The sequence below is a fragment of the Chinchilla lanigera genome, unplaced genomic scaffold, assembly GCF_000276665.1.
Source record: "Chinchilla lanigera isolate Chin_1 unplaced genomic scaffold, ChiLan1.0 scaffold00063, whole genome shotgun sequence".
In the NCBI taxonomy this organism is placed as follows: domain Eukaryota; kingdom Metazoa; phylum Chordata; class Mammalia; order Rodentia; family Chinchillidae; genus Chinchilla; species Chinchilla lanigera.
This window is the reverse complement of record NW_004955464.1, coordinates 7,760,245-7,785,679: the sequence shown is the minus strand read 5'-3', so window position 1 is coordinate 7,785,679 and position 25,435 is coordinate 7,760,245. Positions and strand designations below refer to the sequence as shown.

The window sequence follows — 25,435 nt, the reverse complement described above, 5'->3', positions numbered from 1 at the left end:
GCGCCGAGCTCCGGGCGGCGGGGCCCGGGTCCCGGAGTCGGGGTGCGCCTGCCCCTCCTCGGACGCCGTGTGGGCAGGGTGCTCCGTCCTTGAGTTCAGGGAACCGGGGTGATCGTGCTGTCCTGACCCGTGTCCGCCTGCTGTGCACATGCGGAGTTCGGGAGTGACATTATTTTCCTGCCTTTTTGTCTGAATCCTGTGCTTTCCTCACCGCATCACCAGTTGGATTATGGGTTCGGGGTAGGTGGCCAACCCCCCACTTATACTTTCCTGTGCGTGTCTTCCTCACTCTCGCCTCTTATTAACCGGTGTGGTAGTTGTTCATTTCTCCCTCTTCTTGGGAGGCAGATCTCCAAGTGGAGATTTTAGTTCCAGCGACGTCAAGTTACTTGTTTATGTATGTATATATTGATTTTTAGCTCCTCCTCCTTTTGCTCCACCCCTGTGACACACCTTTTAAAAGAGCTGATTTAAAACTTAATTATTTTGAACTTTGGAAACCTCTCAACCTGACTTGGGAAATGCTGTCTGCTGCTTGGGAAATCCTTCGCACTTTTTATCAAAGAGTCTGTCGAATAGGGTTCAGTTGCTCTTTGTACAACCAGCGGCCCCAGATGTGTTACAGAATTAGTAAGAGCAAAGACGTCTTGAAAACTCAGCGTCCTTGTAGAGGTAGATGCCATAAGCCACGATACATGTAAAAACCTTTCCTGTTTTTTCAGTTTTAACTGATAATAAAAAACTTTTTCCAGAAATGCTTAAATAACTACTTAATTTTTTTCCTGAAGGGAGTTTAGTTTCCTTTGTTGTTTCATATGATGACATCATTATGTAGTGTTTTCTTTTGTCATTCCTGTGTAAACCAGTGTTTCATCACACCAGAAAAACTTGATTACATAGGCTGGTTTTCTGAGTAAAATCCTTCAAGTTTCTGTCACATATACCAGTCAAGTCCATCCAGTGTTAATTGTGGCGTGCAGGAACCTTCATGGCTGCTCTCATACTCTGTATTCCAGGCCTGTCAGATACATCAGGCTGTTCACACATCTGCCTTAGCTCCAGGTGCTTTCAGCTTGGAGCCCTTCCCCCAAGGTCAGCCAGGTGAACATCTAATCCTCTTTAAAGACTCAGCTCTTGCATGTGTCTGAAGTACTAACACTACTCTTCCACCTTGAATTCCTGGATGTGTCCCTCTCCAGTTACATAAGCAGTACCTTTAACACTTCAATATCTTTAATCAGATGTGTCTCATTCTTTCTTCCTTCCTTTTTTCTTTTTTTGAGACCAGATGTCACTGTGCAATTCAGGCTGGCCATGAACCCATTGTGGAGCCTATGCTGGCCTCGAACTCTCAGCAGTCTCCTCAGCCTCCCAAGTATGTCTCATTCCTGAAGTGTTTTCTTCCTCCCATGTACAGCTGCTTTTGTATCCCCAGCATATGGCTCATAGTAGGTAGTCAATAACAGGGGTAGTGAATAGGAGCACGGTTTTCAGAGGTCATCCTTTGCACTGATTCATGTGATTTCTGACACGTAAAAACACCTAAATGTTCAATGAATTAATTTGTGGTTTGTTTTTTTTTTCCCGTATCAGGAATCGAACTCAGGACTTGGTGCTTGCCAGGCAGGCGCTTGTGCCACTGAGCCATATCCCCGGCCCTCAATGAATTAATTTGAATTTAGTATTATACTTACTATATTTTCATTGCTGTTTCTCTGCAGAATATGTAAATTGTCACGGGGGTAGTCTAATTCCATGCCAAATCTGGATAGTAAGTTTTCTGAGTGAAGCAAGTTAACTATTTCACTTGTCCTCACTCCCATGTAAACTAAACAAAAATGTGCTTAAGTTGATGAGCAAATTTTTTAGAGGAACAAATTTTTTATTTCAAGATCTTTGCTCCTTAGCCCTTTCAGGCAAATGTCTTTCTTATTCTTATGATAATCATTATGTTAAAGAAAACTAGATTATGGGAACTGTATTTGCTCTTTGCAAAAGGACAAGATTATAGTAAGCATGTTTTGGTTCTGTGAGCACTTTTGTGGAATGTGTTATTTTTGACAGTGGGAATTTTTTTGTGGTTGCTGCTTCCTAAGGAGCATGACCCAGTTAATGAGAGGCAAATTTAGTATAAATTTTAATAAAATAGTTACTTTAAGAGATGAGAACATAAAAAGGACCCCCCCCTTTTTTTGTCTTTTTTTTTTTTTTGGTTTTTCTCCGGTACCGGGAACTGAACTCACGACCTTGCGCTTGCCAGGCAGGCCCTTTGCCGCTGAGCTAAATCCCCAGCCCCTCTTTTTGTCTTTTTGAGATGGGGTTTCACTGTGCAGTTCAGTGTGCCTTGAATTCACTTTCTAGTCTAGGCTGGCCTCAAACTCACAGTGATCCTCCTGCCTCAGCCTCCCAAGTACTGGGCTTACAGATGTGTGCCACCACACCTGGCTAAAAAGAAACTTTTTTTCTATCTTTCTGAGACAGGGTCTCGATATGCAATTCAGTCTGGCCTTGAGCTCACTTTGTAGCCCAGGCTGGTCTCGAACTAATGATCCTCCTGCCTCAGCCTGCCTAGTGCTGGGATTACAGGCATGTACCACCACACCCAGCTAAAAGGAAGTTTTTATAGAAAGAATATTGTTTCCACTAGGAAATCAGATTTGAGGAGTACTTTTTTAGATGATCAGAAAAGCACCAGTCCAAGGTAAATGATTGTATTATTTTTAGTTGACGAAAGTAACTTTTTCAAGAAATAGTGTATAATTAACAGAGCCACAGTAATATTAGCTCACTTCTTTAAAGAATAGAGAGCTAGAATAGGACTTTGAACAGGAAGTAGTTGGTTTTCAAAGGTAAAAGAACACTTTTGTAGTGAGTAGTTAAAAGATAGCTTTTGTGTTTGTATTGTACAATGAACGTGCATGCCACACGCTCTGTAAAACACAATTCCAGTTATTTTCTGTTAGCAAGATCTGATAGAATTGTTTCTGTTTTGCTTAAAAGTCAGTCCTGGGCTAAGGGTGTAACTTAAAGGTAGGTTGTATATTTAGCATGTACAAGGCCCTGGGTTCAATCTCCAGTACCAGGAAAACAAAAAATAATCAAAGTAAACAAGCCCTGTACAAATATGATCAACGTTTGTAGGAGGTACTACATATTTCTTTACTGTGTTTCTTTAGTAGCCTCTCAACTGGTCACCCTGCTTTTACTTCTCCCTACCTATAGCTTGATCTCAATACAGCAGCTAGTGATGATGGTAAAACACATCATGACACTCAGTTAACCTTTTGTGGGTCCCTGTTTAATGAAAGGAAACAATTCCTTACAGTGTCCCATAAACCCCACATAATCTGTGTTCCTTTTGTAGACATTTGTCAAAATTACCAATTATTCTTGCTGGCTTCCTTCCGGCTTTACTGGCCTCCTTGCTGTTCTTAAATACTCCAGGCCTTTTGCACTGTTTGTTGCTGTGCCTGGAGTACTCAGGTGTCACCATGGCTAAGTGACTCCCTCACCTCCTTCAAGTCTGTTTCTTGGGCATTTGTTTTTCCTTGTGGTTTTTTTTTTTTTCTTCTTTTTGAGACAGGGTCTCGATACGCAGTTCAGGCTGGCCCTGAGCTCACTTTGTAGCCCAGGCTGGTCTCAAACTCACAACAGTCCTCCTGCCTCAGCCTCCCGAGTACTGGGATTACAGGCATGTACCACCACACCTGGCTTCCTTATGTTTTTGTCTTTTGCAGGTCTGGGGGAAATTTTTCTTTTTGGAGGGTATGATGCTAGGGGTTGAACCTTTTTACCACTTCAGCCAACCAAATACTAGGATTATAAATAAACATGTGCCACCACACCCCAACCAACAGTGTCTTATGTTTATTATCTGTCTGCTACTACTTGGAAAGGAGGAAAGAATTTTTAGAAGTTGTTTCCTAGTAAGGGTATGATGGTGCACACTTGTAATTGTATATGCTAGGGAGGCTGAGGCAGGCGGATCGCAACTTCCAGGCCAGTTTGGGCAATTTATTGAAGCTCTCAAAATAAAAACTAGAAAATAGGCTGGGGATCTAGTTTAGTAGTAGAGCAACCCTGGATTACAACCCCAATGCGAAAAAAGTTGTTTCTAAGTACTTACAATATAAAATAGTGCTTGAGACATTAGGGCCTCAATAAAATGAATGGATTTCTTATAAATGAATTAATATGTTTTCAAGTAGATGCAGTTGTATTTTACAGGAATTACGCATATTCTTTAAAAAATCAAATGCCAATTAATATTAAATATGACTTATGTAAAATAATTAGTGCTGGACATAGTGGTACATGCCCGTAATCCCAGCTACTGCAGACTGAGGCTGGAAGATCATGAGTTTCAGGCCAACCTGGGCAACCTGGTAAACTTTATTTGAAAAAAAATTTTTAAATCCTGCATGTATATTGCCCCAAGATATTTATTTTATGGAAATGTATTTGAATGTTTGTTCTTAAAATACTGGGCAGAGATTGGGTAGGAATGTGTTGCAGGGGTGGGGAGATTAAGACAGTTCTTAAATTAGAAAGTAGGATTAAAGATTTGAGACACCTTTATTCAACTCTACTTCCTGAATGTTTAGAAGGAGTAGGAAGGAAATCTGAAATCTGCCCATCTAAGGCAATGTTGAAATGGTAGTGAGAGGGAGGATAAGTCCTGAAAGGCTGGGACATGAAAGTCATCAGACAAGGGGGCCAGATCATCAGCCTAGCTCTAAAATACAAGAGGAGAGGCCCATTTGTCGTGTGCTAATTTGAGGGTGGTACTTTGTTAAAAGAGTCTGATATTCATTGAACAGCAAACCACTTTCTAGTATTGTGTCTGAATATGTACAAAGATTGGGGTCTTTCAGTTTTATGGTAGTTAAATATAGATGGTCTCTTGTGATGGTTCACCTCAATGCTTTTTTGAATTTTGATCATTTCCTGGGCTAGTGATACAGGATTATCATTTTTTATAAAGCTAGGCAGGGAGCAGCGCAAGCCTCAGCTTCCTGTCAGCCACTCCACCACAGGATAAACAACCGGCACACGCCCAGGGTGCTGTGTTGCTAAGCTCTGTTTGCTAGGTTGGCTATACTAAATGCGTTTTCAATTTAGGATATTTGCAACTTATGATAGGTTTGCCGGGATTAGCCCCATCTTAAATTGAAGAACATCTATAGTTTGAGATTTACCAATCTTCTTATGCCCTATTCTTTTTAATATATTTGAAAGTTTAAAATAGGAAAGTAAGTTATTAATAGAGCAGTGAGTGCAAGTATAGTTTTGGTTTTGGACTCAGATGAACCTAGGGTCAAATTCTGGCTGTGCCACTTATTTGTAAAATATAAAAAAGGAAGGAGAGTTTATCAGATCGTGTTTTAAGGAACTTTCACAAACAAGAAAACAGTACTTTACAGTATGTTTTGAGTTGTGACCGTTTTCCTAAGTTACTTTTTTGGTTAAAATGTTTGGACTAGCCTATAGAATTCATTAAAAGTAACATCCTCCCTTCAAAAATCAGGAATAAAGTATTTTTAAGCATTTGGAGCTGTAATACTAATGCCTCGTTTTTCTAATATCTTACAAAATTAAATTCAAATAACTGCAGGATTTTTAAAAACATATTAGCATTTTGTTTACCATTTTTGGGGAAATTACTTCAATTTATTTGTACATCTTGGTCTTACTAAGAAAATTCCTTAACTTTGAAAGTTCCTGTAAAGGGTGGGGATATAGTGCAGTGTTAGATTAATTGCTTAGTATGGGATGGGCAAAGTCCTGGGTCAGACTTGAACACTGGCAGAAAAAAATGTTAAGTTTTATCTCGGTCAGCTTCAAGAATTTGTCTTCTCATTGAGGTACAGATCATCTGCAACTTTGTTAGTAATGCTGTCTCTTGCCATTTTTTTCTTACCACTTCTGATTTGTCAAGTACAGGTTTTTATTTGTAACATTCATCTTAATCATTTTATTACTTAGCTGTTGGCATTCTGATAATTTTTGTTTTTTCGGATCAATTTCCTCAAAAATGGGAATGATAAATTTAAATTTCTCAGAGTGGAGTGGTACATACAATTACTACAGATGCCCAGTGAAGATGTGATGACTGCATAGCTTAGGTCTGTGCCTTCTCGGCGTGCTGTCACCACAATAATTGAAGTCTTCACTAGTTCCTACAATAGGGACTTAATATCTCCTTTCCCCATTTCCTGACAGGTAAATCCTGTCCCACATTGGATCCATTGCCTCTTAATCCTTAATGATTCTTTATGACTAACCACCGGGAGATCTGTCTAAGCATTCAGTGTTACAGTCTGACTCTATACTTTTCCAGATCTTTGTAGCATGTGCTTTATTGTACAACCTATCATTAGCTGAATAATTCACTGTAAAGGCCTTGTTTTTTTGTCTTGGCCTCTGCTCCTTCTAGTCCTTTTGCCCAGAACATTCCTTTAATTATTTCTAGTCTGAATTGTAGTGTTCGTGGTCCAGTGATCCAGCTTGAGTGCCATGAATCCCATGAATTCTGATCTCTGCAACTTAAACTCTTTTTTTAGGTGGTGCTAGGCATGGAAACTAGTACCCTGCACATGCTAGGGGAGCACTGTACCACTGAATTATATCTCCAGCCCTAAACTTTAATTAAGTAGAATTCCTTTAGCACTTTGTTTACCATTTTTAAAACATTTTACCCTTCCTGTATTTTAACTGTTGGTGACAATGTTACATTACTGCCAGAATCAAAGTCTCATTTCTGCATTGCTAAAACTCTACTCTTCACAAAGTAGGTACCTATACTCCAGTGAATATGAAAACCACGTATTGCGTTTCTCTGAAAGAATGTGCTGGGTGTGGTGGTGCACTCCTGTAATCCCAGCTACAGTACTTGGGAATCGGAGCCAGGAAAATTGTAAATTCAAGGCCAGCCTTAGTGAGACTCTATCTCAAACTCAAAAAATAAAATGCCTGGGGATGTAGCTTGGTGCCTAGCATGTATGAAGCCCTAGATTCAGTTGCCATTACTGAAAAACAAATACAACATTATGGTTGTTTGCTTCTATATAAAATGTTCCCAGAGTTCTGTGCTTTAGTGTTTGGACTATCACTTCTAATTTATGAAGTAGATGAGCTATGAGGAAGTTAATCTTTTTATGCTTTTGTTTTGTTTTGTTTGAATTTGGTTTTACTCAGTGAAGTTCAGTTTCTCTGGTTATCTTTGCATAAGGGAGCAAAGTTATTCCTGTGATCATTATTGTATTTATTTGTGTGATCATTATTGTATTTTTTTTTTTATGTCTTTTTGAGACAAGGTCTCACTATGCAGTTCAGGCCAGCCTTGAGCTCTCTTTGTAGCCCAGGCTGGCCTCGAACTCACAGCAGTCCTCCTGCCTCAGCCTCCCCAGTACTGGGATTACAGGCATGCGCCACTACACCCAGCTTGTATTTGCTTTTTATGTCTGATTTCAGACTAGGACTGCTTCTTTGGCATTCAGAATATACACACCTTTAAGAATAGGACAGTCTATGAGTCCACAGAGTTTAATTCTAGAGCTAATTACGGGTAACAGGAAAAAAACAGGGACAGTGAACTACTTGGTTCATAAGATCTAAGAACTTGATTTTAACAATTTTTAGGTAATACTAGAAGCCTCTGTTGAATTTAGATCCTTCCCCTCTGTCTCTGTCTCTGTCTCTGTCTCTGTCTCTGTCTGTTTTCTGAGATTAGTTTCCATATGTAGTTGAGGCTGGCTTTAAACTCACTATGTAGCCCAGGATGGACTTGAACTCATGGTGCCTCCCTGCTGCTGGGTTTGCAGTCATGTGCCACCTTGCCTGGCCTTTTTTCTTTACTGTGACTCGGCCAAGATAAATTCTGGAAATGAGTGATTGGAGGATGATTGTAGATACAATCAGAATTAGAGAAATGTTACATTGTTTTCTTGACTCTAGCTGTTTTTCAATATAGCTTTAGTTTATTAACGTTCCTTCAAACACAGAGTTAAGGATCATATATTTCTATCCTGTATACAAATAGGTTATTAAAAATAGGCTGCAAATGGACAGTTATTGTTTAATGAGTATTCAGTTTCCAGCTTTACAAGATGAAAAGTTCTGGAGATGTGGGTAATGATGGTGGTTGCACAACATATAAATATTTGTGTGTGTGTATGTCTTTTTGAGACAGGGTCTTGCTGTGCAGTTCAGGCTGGCCTTGAGCTTACTTTGTAGCCCAGGCTGGTCTTAAACTCCCAACAATCCTCCTGCCTCAGTCTCCCAGGTGCGGGGATTACAGGCTTGTGCCATCATGCCTGGACATACAAATATATGTAATATTACTGAACTATGTATTTAATAGTTAAGGTGAATTTTATGTGTAGCATTCATTTTGAAACAAAACATGGCAAGATACTCGTTAAATAGCCCAGGAGTTGATTCCTCACTAATGATATTTAATGTTGACTTAACAAACACGTATGGCATTTATTTTATTTTATTTTTGTCTTTTTGAGACAGGGTCTTGCTATGCAGTTCAGGCTGGCCTTAAGCTCACTTTGTAGCCCAGGCTGGTCTCCAACTCGCAACAAACCTCCTGCCTCAGCCTCCTGAGTGCTGGGCTTACAGGCATGCGCTGCCACGCCCAGCACATATGGCATTTATAGTATGTTTGGAATTTCAGGTTTTTGCAGTTGTGACTTAAAGTAACAGTGACATGGTGTCTAATGTCTGAGTGGAAATATGAGTGGAAGATATAAAGAAAAGTTGACTTATACATAGATAGACAAAATGTGTGATTTTAAGGGCAGAAAAGATTACTACATGAAGTTGGAAAGTAAAATGGTAAAGGATAAGTATTTTCTCTTCTTAGGAAATCAGACATGCTAGTACTTATACTTAGTTTCCCTTATGGCTTATTACTTTTAAACTCTTGGAAGAGTTCCTTATTTAGATTAAGAATACAGCTAAATTTCATAGGGATGCAAGCATACCTGTCTTTTAATTAAATAGCCCACATGGATTATGCTCCTAGAGGCCAGATGAGTAATTATCTTGTTACTTAATCCAGAGAGCATACCATAAATTAAGGGATCTAAAGTGTGAGAATGTCACTAAAATATTCTGAATAATTAAAAAACCAGGATACATCAGGCATGGTATAGTGTACACCTGTAATCCTAGCAGTTGGGAGGCTGAGGCAGGAGGATCACCACGAGCTTGAGGCCAGCTTGGGCTACATAGTGAGTAGTGAGTTGAACATAGTTCAAGGCCAGCCTGAATTACAAAGCAAGACCTTGTCTCAAGGAAACAAAAAACAGGATACTTGATACCTATATCTCTGTCAGCAAGTTTGTGTTGGGCAGGGGAAAGGAGAAATGAGTCCTTTCCCTTCAAGGAGCTGACAGTTAAGTAGACAAGATTAATATACACATGTAAAATGATTAGCTCATTGTGAAACAGTACATAATCAAGTATTAAATTGTTTGGTATAGACTTGAAAATGGGATCAGTTTGTGATAGGGCAGTGAATCACAAGTTTTACTTTTTACTTCAAAGCTTTCAAATGAAATCTTAGTCCACGGAACCTCAGTGTAAAAGAATGAATAAAAACAATAGCGGTGCCCTGATTAAATGAGCGGGGAAGCTTAGAACTGAAAGAATAATCAGTAGGTGGTAGGAATAAAGAGTTCAGAGCTGGCATAGTAGTGCATGCCTGTCTTCCCAGCCCTTGGGGGAGACTGACGCAGGAGGATCAAAAGTACAAGGTCTATCTGACTACATAATCAACACTGTCTCAAAAAAAAGTTCAGGAAGTTGTATAATCTTGTACAGTTAATCCAGTAGATATTGTGAAATGGGAAGAACCTGTTCAAAAGGAAAAAGAAACTGGAAAGGGGGGGAAAGAAGAAAGGAAGGGGGGAAGGAAGGAAGGAAAAAGGAAAAAATATATATGTACAAGATAGTTAAGATAGTATACTACTAGTTTCTCTTCATTGGAAAAGGTTTGTGCAGGGGCTGGGGATTTAGCTCAGCGGCAAAAGCACCTGCCTGGCAAGCGCAAGGTCGTGAGCTCGGTTCCCGGTACCGGAGAAAAACCAAAACAAACAAAAAAAATAAAATAAAAAAAGAAAAAGGTTTGTGCAAATATTGTTTGGACAATTTTTCATGCCTATATCTTATACTCTGAGTAACTACTTTTGAAGATAATATGCAATGTTACTCTGTTACCTTGTTTTGAAATTTTGTCTTTTTTAATTCTTTAAAATAAAATCTTGTATAGTTAAGTGAAATATGTATGTATACTTTTACTCTTTATAAAAAAGGAAAAACAATAAAAATACAGAATTTTAAAAGAAGATAATAAGAAATTAACAATGGTTACTATATTGCATATTATCTTCAAAGTTGTTGCTCATATTACAAGATAAAGGCATGCAAAATTGATCAAATAATATAAGCACAAACGGTTGCTTTCAATGAATAGAAATTAGTAGTATGATTATCTTAGCTATCTTGTGTGTGTGTGTATATATATATATATATTTTTTTTCCCTTCTTTTCTCCTTTCCACCATCCCAGTTGTTCCTTCCTTTTGAGCAGTTTCTTCCCCTTTCACAATATATATTATACATTTTGGATCTTATTTATTCTTTCAGTTTCTTATACTAGGGAGACAGTACAATGTTTACACATGCAGGTCTGATTTATTTCACTTATGAATAGTTGACCATTTACCTGTAAAAGCCTCGAGTTTATCCTTTATATCTGAGTTGTACTCCATTGTATAAAAAAACCACATCTTTATACTTTTAAATTGTTACTTTTATATATATAGTAAAAGGTGGGCCTTTCGTGACATAAGTTATCTAACTGTATAGCCCAGTGAACTGTTTCCAACCTCCCTGAAGGCTCCCTTATGCCCCTTCCAGCCAGTTAGTTCCCTTTCCTCAAAGGTTACTACTACTATAATTTTTTTTTTCCTTTTTCCTTTTGTTTGTGATAGGGCTTGCTATGTATTCCAGTGTGTCCTTGAACTCACTGTGTAGTTCCCAGGCTGGACTTGAGCTCATGGCAGTCTTGCCTCCTCAGTCTGGGATCACAGGCATGTTCTACTTTCTTATCACCCATATATTTGGTTGTTTTTTTTCCAGTATCCGGAATTGAACTCACGACCTCGCGCTTGCCAGGCAGGTGCTGTGCCGCTGAGCTAAATCCCCGGCCCCTCACCCCTGTGTTTGTATTGCCCAGTTTCAAATTTCAAATGTGTATGATTTCATTTTACATGATGGCAGTAATTCACCTCTTTTTTATTTCTATGTAATATTCAGTTAGGTAAATATATTACATTTTGTTTATCAATTCTAATGATATGTGTTCGGTTTGTATCAGTTTTTTGACTCTGTAAATAAAGCTAGTTTGAACATTGTACAAACACCTATCCTGGGTAAATATCAAGGAGTAGAATTACTGGGCAATGGAGCAGGTGTATATTTAGTTTTTCCCTTAACATTTTATTATAGAAATTTTCAAAAATAAAATTGACAGACTTACTTGAATATTCCTTTTCCCACCATATAGATGTCCAGTTAACATTTTGCTTTGTTCTGCCATGATCTGTCCATTCCTCTTTCTCTTAATACATCCTATTTTTGGATGCATTACAAAAAATTGCCAAATACTTTCCCAGAGTGATTTCACGTATGTACCATGACTTCCAGCAAGTGTATGAGAGTTTAATTTGCTCTTTGCTGGTGGGGGGAGGTTGTCCAGTGCATTGAACCCAGGGCCTTCACACTGAGCTGTATTCCTAGGTACCACCCCTGCCTTTTGAGATAAGGTCCACTAAGTGACCCAGGCTGGACATGGACATATAGTCCTTCTGCCTGCCTCCTAGAGTGGTGGGGTTACAGGTATATGCCACCACACCTGGCTTATTTGCTCTTTGATTAACAGCACCTGCTATTGTCTGTTGTTTGACTGCTCCCCCAGCTTTACTGAGGTCTGTTTGACAAATAAAATTATATTTATGGTTTACGTTTTGATAATACATACATTGTAAAATAATTTCTGTAATCAAACAAATGAACAAATCCATAACTTTATAGTGTGATAAGAATATTTAAGATCTACTTTCATATCCATTTTCAAGTACATATATTATCATAAACTGTAGTCACCATGCTATATAATAGATTTCTAGAATTGTCTGGGTTTGTTTGTTTGTTTGTTTTGAGAGAGGGTCTTACTCTAATTCAGGCTGGCTTTGAACTCACTCTGTAGCCCTAGCTGGCCTCAGACTGGCAGCAGTTCTCCTGTCTCAGCCTTCTGACTGCTGGGATAACAGGCAGGTGCCGCAATACCCAGCTTAAAATTGTCTTTTTTGTTGTAGACATTCTGTTTTGTTTTTGTTTTTGTCTTTTTAGACAGGGTCTATTCATTTCAGTTGCCCATTTTTTTGACTGGGTCTTTTATTGGGTCTAATTTTTTTGAGTTCTTTATATATTCTAGATGTTACTTCTGAGAAACAGCTGGCAGAAATTTTTTTGTATTCAGTTCAGATTGGCCTTGAACTCAGTTTGTAGCCCAGGCTGACCTAGAGCTTGCAACCCTCCTGCCTTAGCCTCCCGGAGTGCAAGGATTACAAGTGTGTAACACCACCAACTTCTTTGCTCATTTTTAGTAGAGCTATTTCTTTTTTTTTATTGAGTTGTAAGTTCTTTCTATGTCTTGGGTGCAAGCCCTCATCAGATATGATTTGCTAAAATGTTGCCTCCTCCTTTTGTCTTTTCACTTTCTTGATGTTCTTTGCATTACAAAAGTTTTTCTGATGAAATCCAGTTTATCTGTTTTTTTCTTTGTGCTTGTAGTATTGTCAAGGAAATAGTCCAGTTTCAATTATTTATATGTGACTACTGTGATATTCCAGGACCATTTGTTGCAAAGAGTATTATTTTTCCATTGAATTTCTGACCATTGCACCGAAGATTATTTGTCCAAAAATGTAATGTATATAGGCACAAAGTAATATTATTCAGCCATAAAAAATGAAATTGCTGGGCTTGGTGGCACCCACCTATAATCCCAGCACTCTGGAAGGCTGAGACAAAAGGATCCCATATTCCAGTCCAGACTGGACAATTTAGCATCTTAGCAAGACTCTGTCTCAAGATAAAAAATTGAATTCAGAAGATTGAATGTAGACCCACCTCTCTTACTATGTACTTAACTAAAGTGGATCAGAGAACTAAAAACAGAAACACTTAAACTGCTGGAGCATAAAATAAGGTAAACTCTTGAAGACATAGGCATAGGAAGGATTTTCTGAATGGAACCCTGATTGCACAAGAAATAACATCAAAAATAAAGCTTCTGCATAGCAAAGGAAATAGCCACAAGAGTGAAGAGAGAACCTACAAATTAGAAAAAAAAATTTGCCAGCTATTTCTCAGAACTAACAGCTAGAATATATAAAGAACTCAAAGGAATTAGACCCAGTAAAAGACACAGTCAAAAAATGGGCAACTGAAATGAATAGACACTTACCAGAAATTTTAGAAATAAGGTAGGGTACCAGGCATGTTGGCACACACCTGTAATGCCCACACTTCCAGAGGCTGAAGCAGGAGGATCACTGTAAGTTTGAGGCCAGCCTGGGCTACATAAGCAGCCCACACTACGTGGCAAGATCTTATCTCAAAAAAATCCCAAAAAACATAAAAAGAGAAAGAAAATAAGATAGAAGACTATTAGACAAGAGAAGGACATTAGAGAGAGGTTGGGAAAGGTAAGGGAGGGTCATAGGAGGAGAAACATGACCAAAGTATAAATGCATGTATGAAAATGCTATAATGGAACCCAGTATACTCTGAAATTAAAATGCCCTAAAATTACACATATATTGGGAAAAGTAGTCCACTGTATGTACAATTCTGTATCTTCTTGTACTTACTATATTTTGAAGGTTACTATATCTTAGTACATAAAAAACTGTTCTTTAGGGGAGTGTAGTATTCATTATATGTATCGGTTTTTACTGTCCTTTTAATAGCTTCTCCCTTTTTTTTCTTTTTCTTGTGTGTGGACGTTAAACCCAGGGCTTTCACACTGAGCTACATCCTGAGGTCTGTTTTTATTTTTTAATTTTGAGACAAGATCTCACTAAAGGGCTTAGGTCTAGCTCAAATTCGTAATCTCCTGCTTCAGGCTCCCAGGGTGCTGGGATTACAGGTGTGCACTGCCACACTGGTTAAAAAGATGAAAAGACAAACAGAAGATAGGGATACATGAGCAGGGCCTTACGTTTGACATGGGACGTTAGAGTCCAGATCATGGGGATGCAGAGAGATAGGTGGTGGTTCCGTTAATCCTGACATCAGCCTCATTGGATTAAGAAAAGTTGAAGATTAGCACTGGGTGGGTCATGGAGGCACAGCCTAGGGTGTTATGTACAACCCTTTACCTGTTCTCTGACTCTGTTCCCTTTATTTTGGCTACCGAGAACTGAGCATCTTTTTGCTTTGCCACATCCTTCTGCCATGATGTTACTGCCTCTGAGCAGCCAACCATGCCCTGAAATGCCTTGAAACCATGAGCTAAATTAAACCTCTCCTCCTTTAACTTACTGGTGTCAGACATTGTGGCCCAGTGGCAGGAAATCTGACTAATACAGTGGTCTTTGGGGTCTGCATGTGGATACTGAATATTTGTGTTAAAGAGCTGATGTGTGACAGGCAGGAAAGTTCTGAAACGGCATGTTTGGTTAGTGAAAAAGTCACTTGCAAAAGTCACCCCCATGTCCCCTCTCCCCTATACTGGGGATTGAATCCAGGGAGCAAGGAGCTACATCCACAGCCCTTTATGAGACAGTCTCATTGAGATGCTCAGGATGGCTCTCAACTTGCAATCCTCCTGCCTCAGCCTCCCCAGGAGGGAGGAATACAGGTATATACCACCATGCCTGGCTCACCTGTTGACAAAGCAGTATGAGCATTACTTTCACTAGCTTCAAATTAGAAAACTGTTTCAGGTTTAAATAGATCTACTCCATGTGGAGGGTGAGGAGACCTCTCACTAAGGCAACAGCTGTTTTGAGTTCAGAAACTTTCTTAGAAGGCATAACTGCCTAATTTCCAAAAGATTTCAGATTTCTACCATTGTGTTTCAAACATAGAACCTATAACTTTAATTTGAAGTGGGAAAATTAATCTTAAATTTTAAATTTGTTTGTAGAACAATGTAAGGGACCTTCAGGCTTACTGGTTTTTCAGCTTTGGTGGGCTGTCAATGTCACTAACACTGTTAGGTACTCTGTGCCAAACATGCGATGTAAACATTGAGCAGTACAGAGGCATAGCAAGATTGGAGCTAGAGAAGACTTGAGGCGGGAGAACCTTTGATAGGCTTTCTTAAGATAATATCAAAAATCACTCATCAACAAAATCAAAACCTCTTTTATCCCCTTGAGTTTAATCAATCCCAAATCCTATCGATTTTTCCCTTTCAAATCATTTTTCCTTTTCTGTGGCAACCGTCTAAGTTCAGGTCAGTGTTTCTTGTTTTTTTGGGGTTTTTTGTTGCTTTTTGTGTTTTTAAGACAGGATTTTGCTATTCAATTCAGGCTGGCCTTGAGCTCGCTTTGTAGCCAAGGTCTCAAATTTGCCACAGTCCTCCTGCCTCAGCCTCCGGGATGCTGGGATTACAGGTGTGTGCCACCACGCCTGGCTAGGTCACTGTTTCTTAACCCTTTCTTTGATAATGACTCTTTAGAATATGTAAACTATAATTCCTCCCAGAATGACACACAGAATTTTGTGTGCAATTTCAAAGAATTTATGTGTTTTCTTAAATCGTGGACCCCCAATTAACACCCACTGATTTATCACAAACTCCTGTTCTTACCTTTTTTCTTTGCCTTTTCCATTATATTTTGTCTACCATAGCAACATAACTTGTTTATGTCATACTTCTTTAATGATTACTCAGGGCTTATTTTATGTAAAGGCCAAATATTTAAGTATGTTACAACTCTTGGGTATTTGACTCCAATGGCTATTTTGTAACACCACAGTGAACCAAATTCTCATGACTTCTGCTACACATTACTTTCATTTGATTTCATAATTCTAAAGAGTGGTTTGTATACTCAAACATTTTGAAATTTATTAATCTGTGTGTCCTTTTATTTTGTGGTATAGCACTTAAAAGTATAGAAACAAAGTTGATTTATACTGATGCATACCTTTTGCATTCCAGGTTGCATTGTTGAAACCAAACATTTTGGGTAACAGTAATACCCTTCTTGCAAGGAACTCTCAAAGCAATATTAGATTAATTAGCTGTTTATATTTTTTTAAATGTGGTTAATTCGTGCTGCAGTGTATAAATTAGTTAAGGAAGCAGCAGCAGAAAAGGTCACATTCTTTTTATTTGAAATATGAGATAGTTAAATTCATAGAAACGTGGTTGCCGGGTACAGGAGGTAGAAATGGCTGGTAATTACTCAGTAGGTACAAGGTTTTATTTTGGAGTGATGAAAATGTTTTGGAAGAAAAACCAGTGGTGGTTGCACGGCATTGTATATGTACTAAATTCCATTGAGTTCAGTTTAAAATGTTTATGTGAATCAGTTTCTTTAAAAGAAAAAATGAAGTCAGACTCAGCTGTAGAAATCATGTTCTCCACAAAATTAAAAATACATTGTGAATTGTCTCTTAGCTACTTTTTTAAACAGCCAAGTTTTATTAAAGGTAGGAAAAGAAACAGGCTCTACAGAGTAAGTTTGAGCCAAATAAAATTAAAAAAGAAGTACATCTACAGTGTGAGGTGGGCCACCATGGGAGAGAACACATGGTCTGTCTCTTAACTATTTATGTTTTCATTTTCTGTCCAGCTTGTAAATTGAATTTTCTAATGTTAGCTTTCACATGACACCATCTTCATAAAGCTTTCCTTTTTTATTAGCGTTTCCTTATGTTTTTCCAAATGCAAACATTTTTTAGCAAACATGTAAGGGTACCTATACATAATCTATTGTTGTGGTTTTGTTTTGTTTTCTTTTGTGTTTTGTCTTTAGACAGGGTCTTGCTACACAGTTCAGGCTCGCCTTGAACTCATAATGTAGCCCAGGCTGACCTCAGACTCATGGCAATCCTGCCTCAGCCTCCTGAGTGCTGGGGTAATAGGTGTACACTACCACCCCTGGCTGCTATTTATAAGTATTTTTCTCTGTAAGCATTTTTCTCATGTTGCTTCGCAGTCAAGGGCTATAGTGTTTAAAAGCCATTGAATATTCCACTACATTGATATTATTATCCTACACAATTATATTATTTTAAAAATCTATTGATTTCTGGTGGCGGTAGAAGTAATGCTATAGGAGCTAAGGATACGACTCAGCAGCCCTGCACCTGCCTGACAAGCTCAAGGTCCTGAGTTCAATTCCCAGTATCCCCCAAAATAAAAAAAAGAAGTGGTACTAGAGATAGAGAAGATGGTGGAGTGTTTCTCATCTAGAAATTATGCCTGACAGCTCTTTATGAGGTTGCAGCCAGCTTCCATTTGAAAATAACTTATAAAGAAATGGCTGATGGGCAGATATCCTTGTTTAAAACTGTTTTACATGGGGTCCTAAAATTAATGATTCTCTACTGTTGTTTTATGTATATTTGTTTTAATGTTGGGATCAGATTGAGAAGCCTTTCTTTTTCTTTGTGTTAACCAAAGGACTTAAGTGCAACTAAGTTTGAGAGAAAATCTTTTTTGTTGTTGTTGTTTTTATCTTTTTTTTTTGCAATGCTAGGGATCAAATCCGGGACATTCTAGGCAAATGCTCTACCTATGTGCTACACCCTCAATCGTAAAGCAAGACTGATTCCAATTTTGCACTTCCTGACTTAGAATTGCTAGCTCTTGTTGCAGTCTGAATCATTCGGTAGAAAAATATCAGCATCACAGTGTTTAGTCCAGTGCATAATCAACATCTTTGAATGGTGCATTGGGAAATAAGAACCATCTACTAGAAGATGCAGAAGCTGATCTGACTAGAGGATGTAAAAAAAATCTACCTTACTGAGTTTTTCAAGAGACCCAGGTTTGTTTCAGATGAGTTTCCCTCTCAGATTCCTGCTCATTTAACCTCAACCTAAAATATTGACTGGGTTTCTAGGAAAAATTCGTATTAAATTGTTTAGTTGATGGTGTCTTTCAAAATAACTTTTAACAAACACTACTGGTTCACATGCATATCCACATATAAAATGAACCTGGACCCTGTCTTTTTTTTTTAATGGTAGCAAAGTTTAATTAAAGGTAGGAGAATAAGTTCTCCAGAGCAAGTTTGGGCCAAAGAAAAGTAGGAAAAGGAAAGTACACTCATGAGGGTGGGCCATCCATGCAGGAGAACACAGTGGCTGGATCCTGTCTTTACTGCGTACAAAACTTAACTGGTTTATTTAATTCAATATAAGAGCTAAAACTATAAAACTCTGAGAGAATCCAAGAATGTGTTCATGAGAACACTTTCTTGTTGTGTAGGTTAGGCATAATCTTAGATAGGATTTTGAAGATACAAATGACCAAACTATTAAGTTGAGCATCTTCAAAATTAAAAACAAGTCCTTCCCAGTTTGAGGATATAGCTTGGTAGTAGAGTACTTACCTAGTGTGTGTGAGGCTCAGGGTTTGATCCTCAGCACTGGGGAAAAGAGAAAAGATAAAAGGTGTATTTCAGAGAACAGCATCAAGAAAGTAAAAAGCCAGGTGTAGTGCACACCTGCAATTGCAACACTTGGGGAGGATGGTAAGTTCAAGCCCATCCTGAGTGATTTAGCTCTGGGGGCAAGCCCTGGGTTCAAGTCCCCAGTATCCCCTGCCTTCCACAGAAAACGGCTGGGTATGTAGCTTAGCAGGGGAGGACCTAGGTTCAAATCCCTAGTACCACCACCCATCTCTACCCCCCAGGGTGAAAAGATAACCCGTCCAAGACAACAGGTGTTTGCAAATCTTTCCCACCCACCCACCCCTTTTGAGAAGGGTCTCACTGAATTGCCCAGACTGGGCTTCTGGGATTAAACTTGAGATCCTCTTGCCCCAGCCTCCCAAAGTGCTGGGCTTACAGGCATATGTTACCACACTCAGCTACCAAATCATTTAATAGCGACCTGGTGGCCGACGAGTAACATTCTTTTGAACAAACTTAATTTTTAGAAAGGACAAGCATACCAAAAGATGCTTTAGTTAGCATCATTTGCTATCAGGGAAATGCAAATCAAAGCTATAAGATTATTTCATACCTCCTTGTCTTGGTTACTTTTTTCTCGCTGCTGGGACAAAATACCTGACACCCAAAATTAAGGAAGGAAAGGTTTATTTCGCTTACAGTTCGTGGAAGTTTCAGCCCGTACTTGGCAGATTATAAGGCAGAGTGGCACATGGCAACAGCTCAGGCGGCAGAACACAGCTAAGCCGCAAGCACACACCAGGGCAGAATGGCGGAGGAATGTCCCCAAGCAGCTTCTTCCTCTCCCTTACATGTGCAAACTATCCACCCCAGGGCGGGTGTAGCTCTCACACCCACAGTTGTTCAACTCTAAAAGCCTGCCCTGTGACCGTGACCGCATGAGGCTTTGGAGGGGACACACAGACATAAACCATAACACTCCTAAATGGCTAAAATTAAAGTGACATGTTTGACAATGATGTAGAGAAATTGGCACCTTCATACTCTGGCTGGTGGGAATGCAAGATGGCACAGGTGCTTTGGAAAACAGTTTGGCTTTCGTCAGAAGACTGAATGACCTGGGCTTGATGGCCGATGACTGTGATTGTAGCTATTCCAAGGTGGAGGTGTAGGGTTTGCAACTTCAAGGCCAGCCTAGGCAATTTAGAGAGACCACCCTGTGTCAGAATAAAAAGTAAAAAGGGCTGGGGATGTAGCTCAGTGTTAGAGTGCTTGCCTAGCATATGCAAGGCCCCAGGTTCAGTCCTTATAGTACCATCTTAAAAAAAGAAGATTGAAGAGTTCTACTCCTAAGTGATCCACACACCAGAGAAATGAAACACGCACCATACACAAACTTGTAAGTGAATTTTTATAACACAATTGTTATATTATATGTTAATTTATAGCATATCGCTTCTCGGTCTTTTGGCTAAGATCAAGTGTAGTATCTGTTCTTATCAGTTAATTTATAGCATAATAATAGCTCCAAAGTGGAAAAGCCCAAAGGTCCATCTGTGGCTACATAAAATACGGCCTATTCATATGGGTAGAATATTTAGCAATATAAAAGAATGTGATTCTGATACATGGTAGAGCATGGGTAAGCTTTGAAAACATTAAGTGAAAGAAAGGCTGGTCACAAAAGATCACATATTTGTATAATTCCATTCCTATGAAATGTCAAGATAGGCAGATATATAGTATAGAAGACAGATAGTGGTTGCCTAGGACCAGTGATTTTGGGAGGAAATAACCAGCTGCTTATCAGTATAGTTTATTTTAGGGGAGATGAAAATGTTCTAAACTCCAGCTGAGTGTGTTGGAGCACCTGTAATGTCAGCCACTCAGGAGTTAGGCCAGCCTGGGCAATTTAGGGACACCCCATATCAAAATAAAAGTTTTTTTTTTAAAAAAAGGTCAGTGGTAGAGCATTGCCTAGAATGTACAAGGTACTGAGTTCTGTCCTCACCCAGAGAAAAAGGAAAAGGATGAAAATGTACTAAAATAGTTTAACAGTTGCATTATTCTCTGAGCAAACTCATATGCACTGAATTGTGTATTTTAAATAAACGAATTTTATGTCGTTACATAAAAGTGTTAAATGTAGGCCTTTTGCTGAATAGTGATTATTTATTACCTCAATGAGATGTATTTTTTTTTTTAATTTTTTTTTTCTTTGAGACAGGGTCTCATAGTTGAGACTGGCCTTGAATTTGAAGTAATTCTCCTGCCTCGACTTCCCAAGTGCTAGGATTACAGGCATGCACCACCACACCCAGCTCAATGTTTTTTTAAATAAAAAAGTTTAATGGTGTACATTTAGCTTCCTAAACTGTTAGCCTCCAAGAAATACACCTCCTTAAGAATTACTTTTCATCATTGTTAACAGCAAAAGCTCAGTAGTCTGTGGAAGAAATTAATTTTTATTAGCAATGTTAGCCATAGGATTCTTAAAAAAAAATTCAGTATTATGTTCCAAAAGTCAGAGGAACATCTCAGCGTGCATACACTCTGGAGAGCTGTACCAGTGGCAAAAAGTTCTTTGTGTCAGAAGACAAAATCATACTCTGTAGGTCAAATTGCCTTCTATTTGTGAATCTGTGGATTGGAGCAGCTTCCATTGTACAAAATAGAATAAAAGCTTCCATTGGGCAATAGCAGAACAGTGTTACACAAATAGAAAACAGAAGCAGTAGGAAACAGAAACAAGAAAACAGAATAGGGAAAAAATGGTTAGTCTTCTGGTATTTTGGGTTACTTTTTTGTAAGGGTTAAAAAAGTGAGAGAGGGGCTGGGGATTTAGCTCAGCGGCAAAAGTGCCTGCCTGGCAAGCGCAAGGTCGTGAGTTCGGTTCCCGGTACCGGAGAAAAACCAAAAAAAAAAAAAAAAAAAAAAGTGAGAGAACGTCCATATTATCCTAGGTAAAACTGGCTTGCTTAGAGATTTAGATATTATTTGTCAGAAGGTCAGATAAACAACTTGGTTTTGCCTTAGTGGTAGTGACTGCATTTTGGCTTGGTCTTTTGGGCCTAGTGCAGGATCCCACTCCAAACCAGTGGGCCCTTTAAGTCAGTAAGAAGATGCTGTTCCCCTCTGAAAACCAGTTTGTTGAGTAGAATAGAAAAGGTGGTCTAATTTAGGGAAGAAAGTAGTGTTTTGATGATTAGGAGGAGCCTCTTGCTTTAGGTAAAAGTATCACAGAAAAGGGTGGTTTATTTTAATGAGACATGTGAATTAGAATGAGAAAGCTGCCCAAGAACTAAGGGAGTTAATCTGTGTCTCTTACCCAGGACCTTAAGGGTTTTTGGTTTGTGGGCTCTCCTAATGTTTGCTTTCCCCACATTTCTAGCTTGTCTTGAATCCCATCATGTTCTTCATCATCTTACTTTATACATACATGCCTTTTATTGGCAACTCCACAACCACTGAGGTCAGATAACTCAGTTTCCCAATTTTATTTTATTTTGTTTTTCATCTAGTTTCCTAATTTTAATTCTCGGGGAAAAAAATCTGATTGGGTAACCCATCTTTTCCAGCTTGTTAGCCTATGGGTCCATTTAACGTATGCCTGACCCAGAAGCTGTTAGCTCATCATGAACGTTTCAGGGATAGAAGGAGCTGTGGGTGAGGTAGTTACGGTTATGTCAACTTGGTACTGTCTCTGTCCCCCTACAAAAGGGGGTTTAAGCTTCATAAGGGCAGAGACTTTATCTTTCTTGGTCACCACCAAATATATCCTCTTTGCCTAAAGCACTTCCTGGAATGTGGTTGGGTGTTCATTAAAGATAATTGGTGTCTGTCCTCAAAATGTAACCGCAATTTTAGCTGTCTTAAAATTTCATACAAATGAATAATTTTATCTAATGACTTGCTCGTGCCAACTGCCTGTGATAATCACTTCTCCCCCAATTAGGATACTGTCTAGATCCCCGTGTATGAAGTGTTCAGTGAATATTTATGTAATGAAAAGGAACTTTTTTTTAAGCAAGCAAACAAATCCCAGCCACTTCCCTGGAAGCAGTGCTGTTTTTCAAACATGCTGGCCATGTAGTTTGTAAACTTTCTCATCAAATACAAAATTAACATCATTTCTCAGTGCTATAGATGGGATGCCAGCTTTTATTTCTCTGTTTGTGTTATTCAGGGGCTACACATGTAGTAATGGCATCTTTGGGTTTTGTTTTGTTGTTATGGTCAAGATTAATGCAACATCAAAACCAAGATATACATAGAGACCAACTGTTTCAAATCCTCCTTTTTAGGACCTTAAGTGTAAGTCTGGCAATTCCCAGTAGGAGACTAGCTGGGGAGGGCTGTGTTGCCAGCCCCAGCCTATAAGCCTGTAAGGAAAAAAAATCAGAAAAGCAGGCTTTTACTTCTTACTGGATGAAAAAATACAGCTTTTGGTGACAAGCTGCATTCTTTAGCAGTGACTTTATTTTTCCTTCACCACAAACCAGACTTGTTTCCAGCCTTAGCACTTTAGGCACTTCCCCACTACATTGTTTTAATTTTTGAAATCATATTCCCTAGATTGAATTCAGCATTTAGTGGGAGTGCCTTTCAGGCAGACACATTTCACATTTTCTTCTGTTTCTTTCTTAGTTTGTAAACTATGAGATTGGGCATATACACACACACACACACACACACATACACATACATACATACATATTTGGTCTTTTTGAGACAAGGTTTCGCTGTGCAGTTCAGGCTGGCCTTTAGTTCACTTTGTAGCTGAGGATGGCCTTGAACTCACAGTGATTCTCCTGCCTCAGCCTCTCAAGTGCTGGAATTACAGGCGTGAGCCACCACATCCGGCTTCCAATATATTCTTGGTAACATTTACCATTATAGGTGCTATATTATGTGCTAACAAACAGCTGGAATACTTTAGAGGTTTTTCTGATCAGGTCAGACCTTGGTTGGTTGGTTCATTGTATCAGACTGTCGTTTCTCTTTGCCCTGCCTCAGCAATTTTTTTTTCTTTCCCTTTTTGCTTTGTTTTTTGAGACAGTCTTGCTGTGTAATTCAGGCTGGCCTCAAACTTGCAGCAATCCTCCTGCCTCCGAGTGCTGGGATTACAGCATGCACCACCACTCCTGCTTCAGCATAGTTTATAGTCCTATGTTCCTTTTATATTCCTTTGTTGTTGTTCTTTTTTTGTGTGTTCCCTTTGTATTCTCTCCTCTTCCATGATGCTGCATTTTTCTGTAATGTTTTTTCTTGCTGTTTTTTGTTTGTTTGTTTGGGTTTTGGTTTTGGAGGGAATTGTTTTGGCTTTCCTTTGGAGTGGGGTAGTTGAGACAGGGTCTTACTGTAATTCAGGCTGGCCTTTAAATCACTGTGTATCCTATGCTGATAGCAATCCTCATGCCTCAGCCACCCAAGAACTGGGATTATAGGCGTGCGTCACCATTCCCAACCTTCTGTACTGTACATTATAATTTTAAATTATTTCTTTTCTTTAAGGCAAATGCTTTTCTTTGAATTTACTTTTTTAAAATTTTGTTTTGCATGTGGACTTACTTGGAGAACTAAAGAAAGCATTAAAGAGAACATTGTTTATTTGAAATATATTTGATTCTCTGTGAATTCCACCTATCAAAATTTAGACTCAGAAGGCAAGCACTTTTTTTTTAAGAGTAAGGAAATGGTAATTAAGACTGTAAGACACTTAAGGTCGTGGACAAGGGGAAGGAAGTCAGAGGAACTGGGAAGGATAAGATACCTGCCCTAGATGAGTAGTGATGTCATTATTGGAGGCCCTGTCGTATGGTGAGTGTTTTGCTTTTTCTTAGTTATTCCTTAAGGATAGATAATTCTGTTTTGCTGATGAGGAATCTTAAGGCCAGAGGGATTACATGGCTAAAGTCTCATACTTGTTCAGGTGTCAGGGCTTTCCACTATATTTACTTTTCTGCCATTATCCTAGATCAGTAAACTAGGTATTGTCACTTTCAGAAGAAATGTTGGGTGTAATCTATACCATTTCCTTTTTTGATTTTTATTGTGGCTTAAGCCAGATCAGATCATTAGCAATTTTTTTATAGTATGTTTACAATGTTTTTTCTTTTTTGTTTTGGAGATAGAGTCTCACTTTGTAATCCAGGCTGGCCTTGAACTCACTACATAGCCCAGTCTGGCCTCTACCTCACAGCAGTCCTACCTCAGCCTCCTGAGTGCTGAGATTACAGATATGCACCACCATGTGTGGCTGTGTTTACAATTTCTGGTGTTATATAACATAGGAACATAAATGCTTTGATTTAGATCATTATGTTAATCAGTAATGTTTAAGTCCCAACTATTAACTAAAATGCTGTGCTGAGTAGATAGTATATACTGGAAAGTAAAATAGCCTATGCTCTCACCAAATTTTATTGAGGGAAAATATTTATTAAAAATGATACAGATGCTGGGTGTGGTGGTGCAGGCCTGTAAATCCTAGCACTTGGGAGGCTGAGGCAGGAGGACCATTGAGAGTCTTAAGGCCAGCCTGGCTACAAAGTGAGCTCAAGGCCAGCCTGAACTGCATAGTCAAGACCCTGTCTCAAAAAGACGAAAAGAAAAAAACAGATATAGATGAGGGCTTAGAGTGTAGCTCAGTGGTATGCCTAGCATGCTCAGGCCCTGGGTTTGATCTTTCACACCACAGATAATCCCTTTTGGATTTTGCAGGGATATTTTGACTTTTTGAGACGGGGTCTCGCC

General features: G+C 38.9%; 1 protein-coding gene across 1 annotated transcript in view; it reads left to right on the top strand.

Annotated features, from left to right (window-relative positions):
- The window catches only part of Rnf11 (ring finger protein 11), a 41,513-nt gene that overhangs the window by 1,668 nt on the left and 14,410 nt on the right, over positions 1-25,435 (top strand). The window lies entirely within an intron of this gene.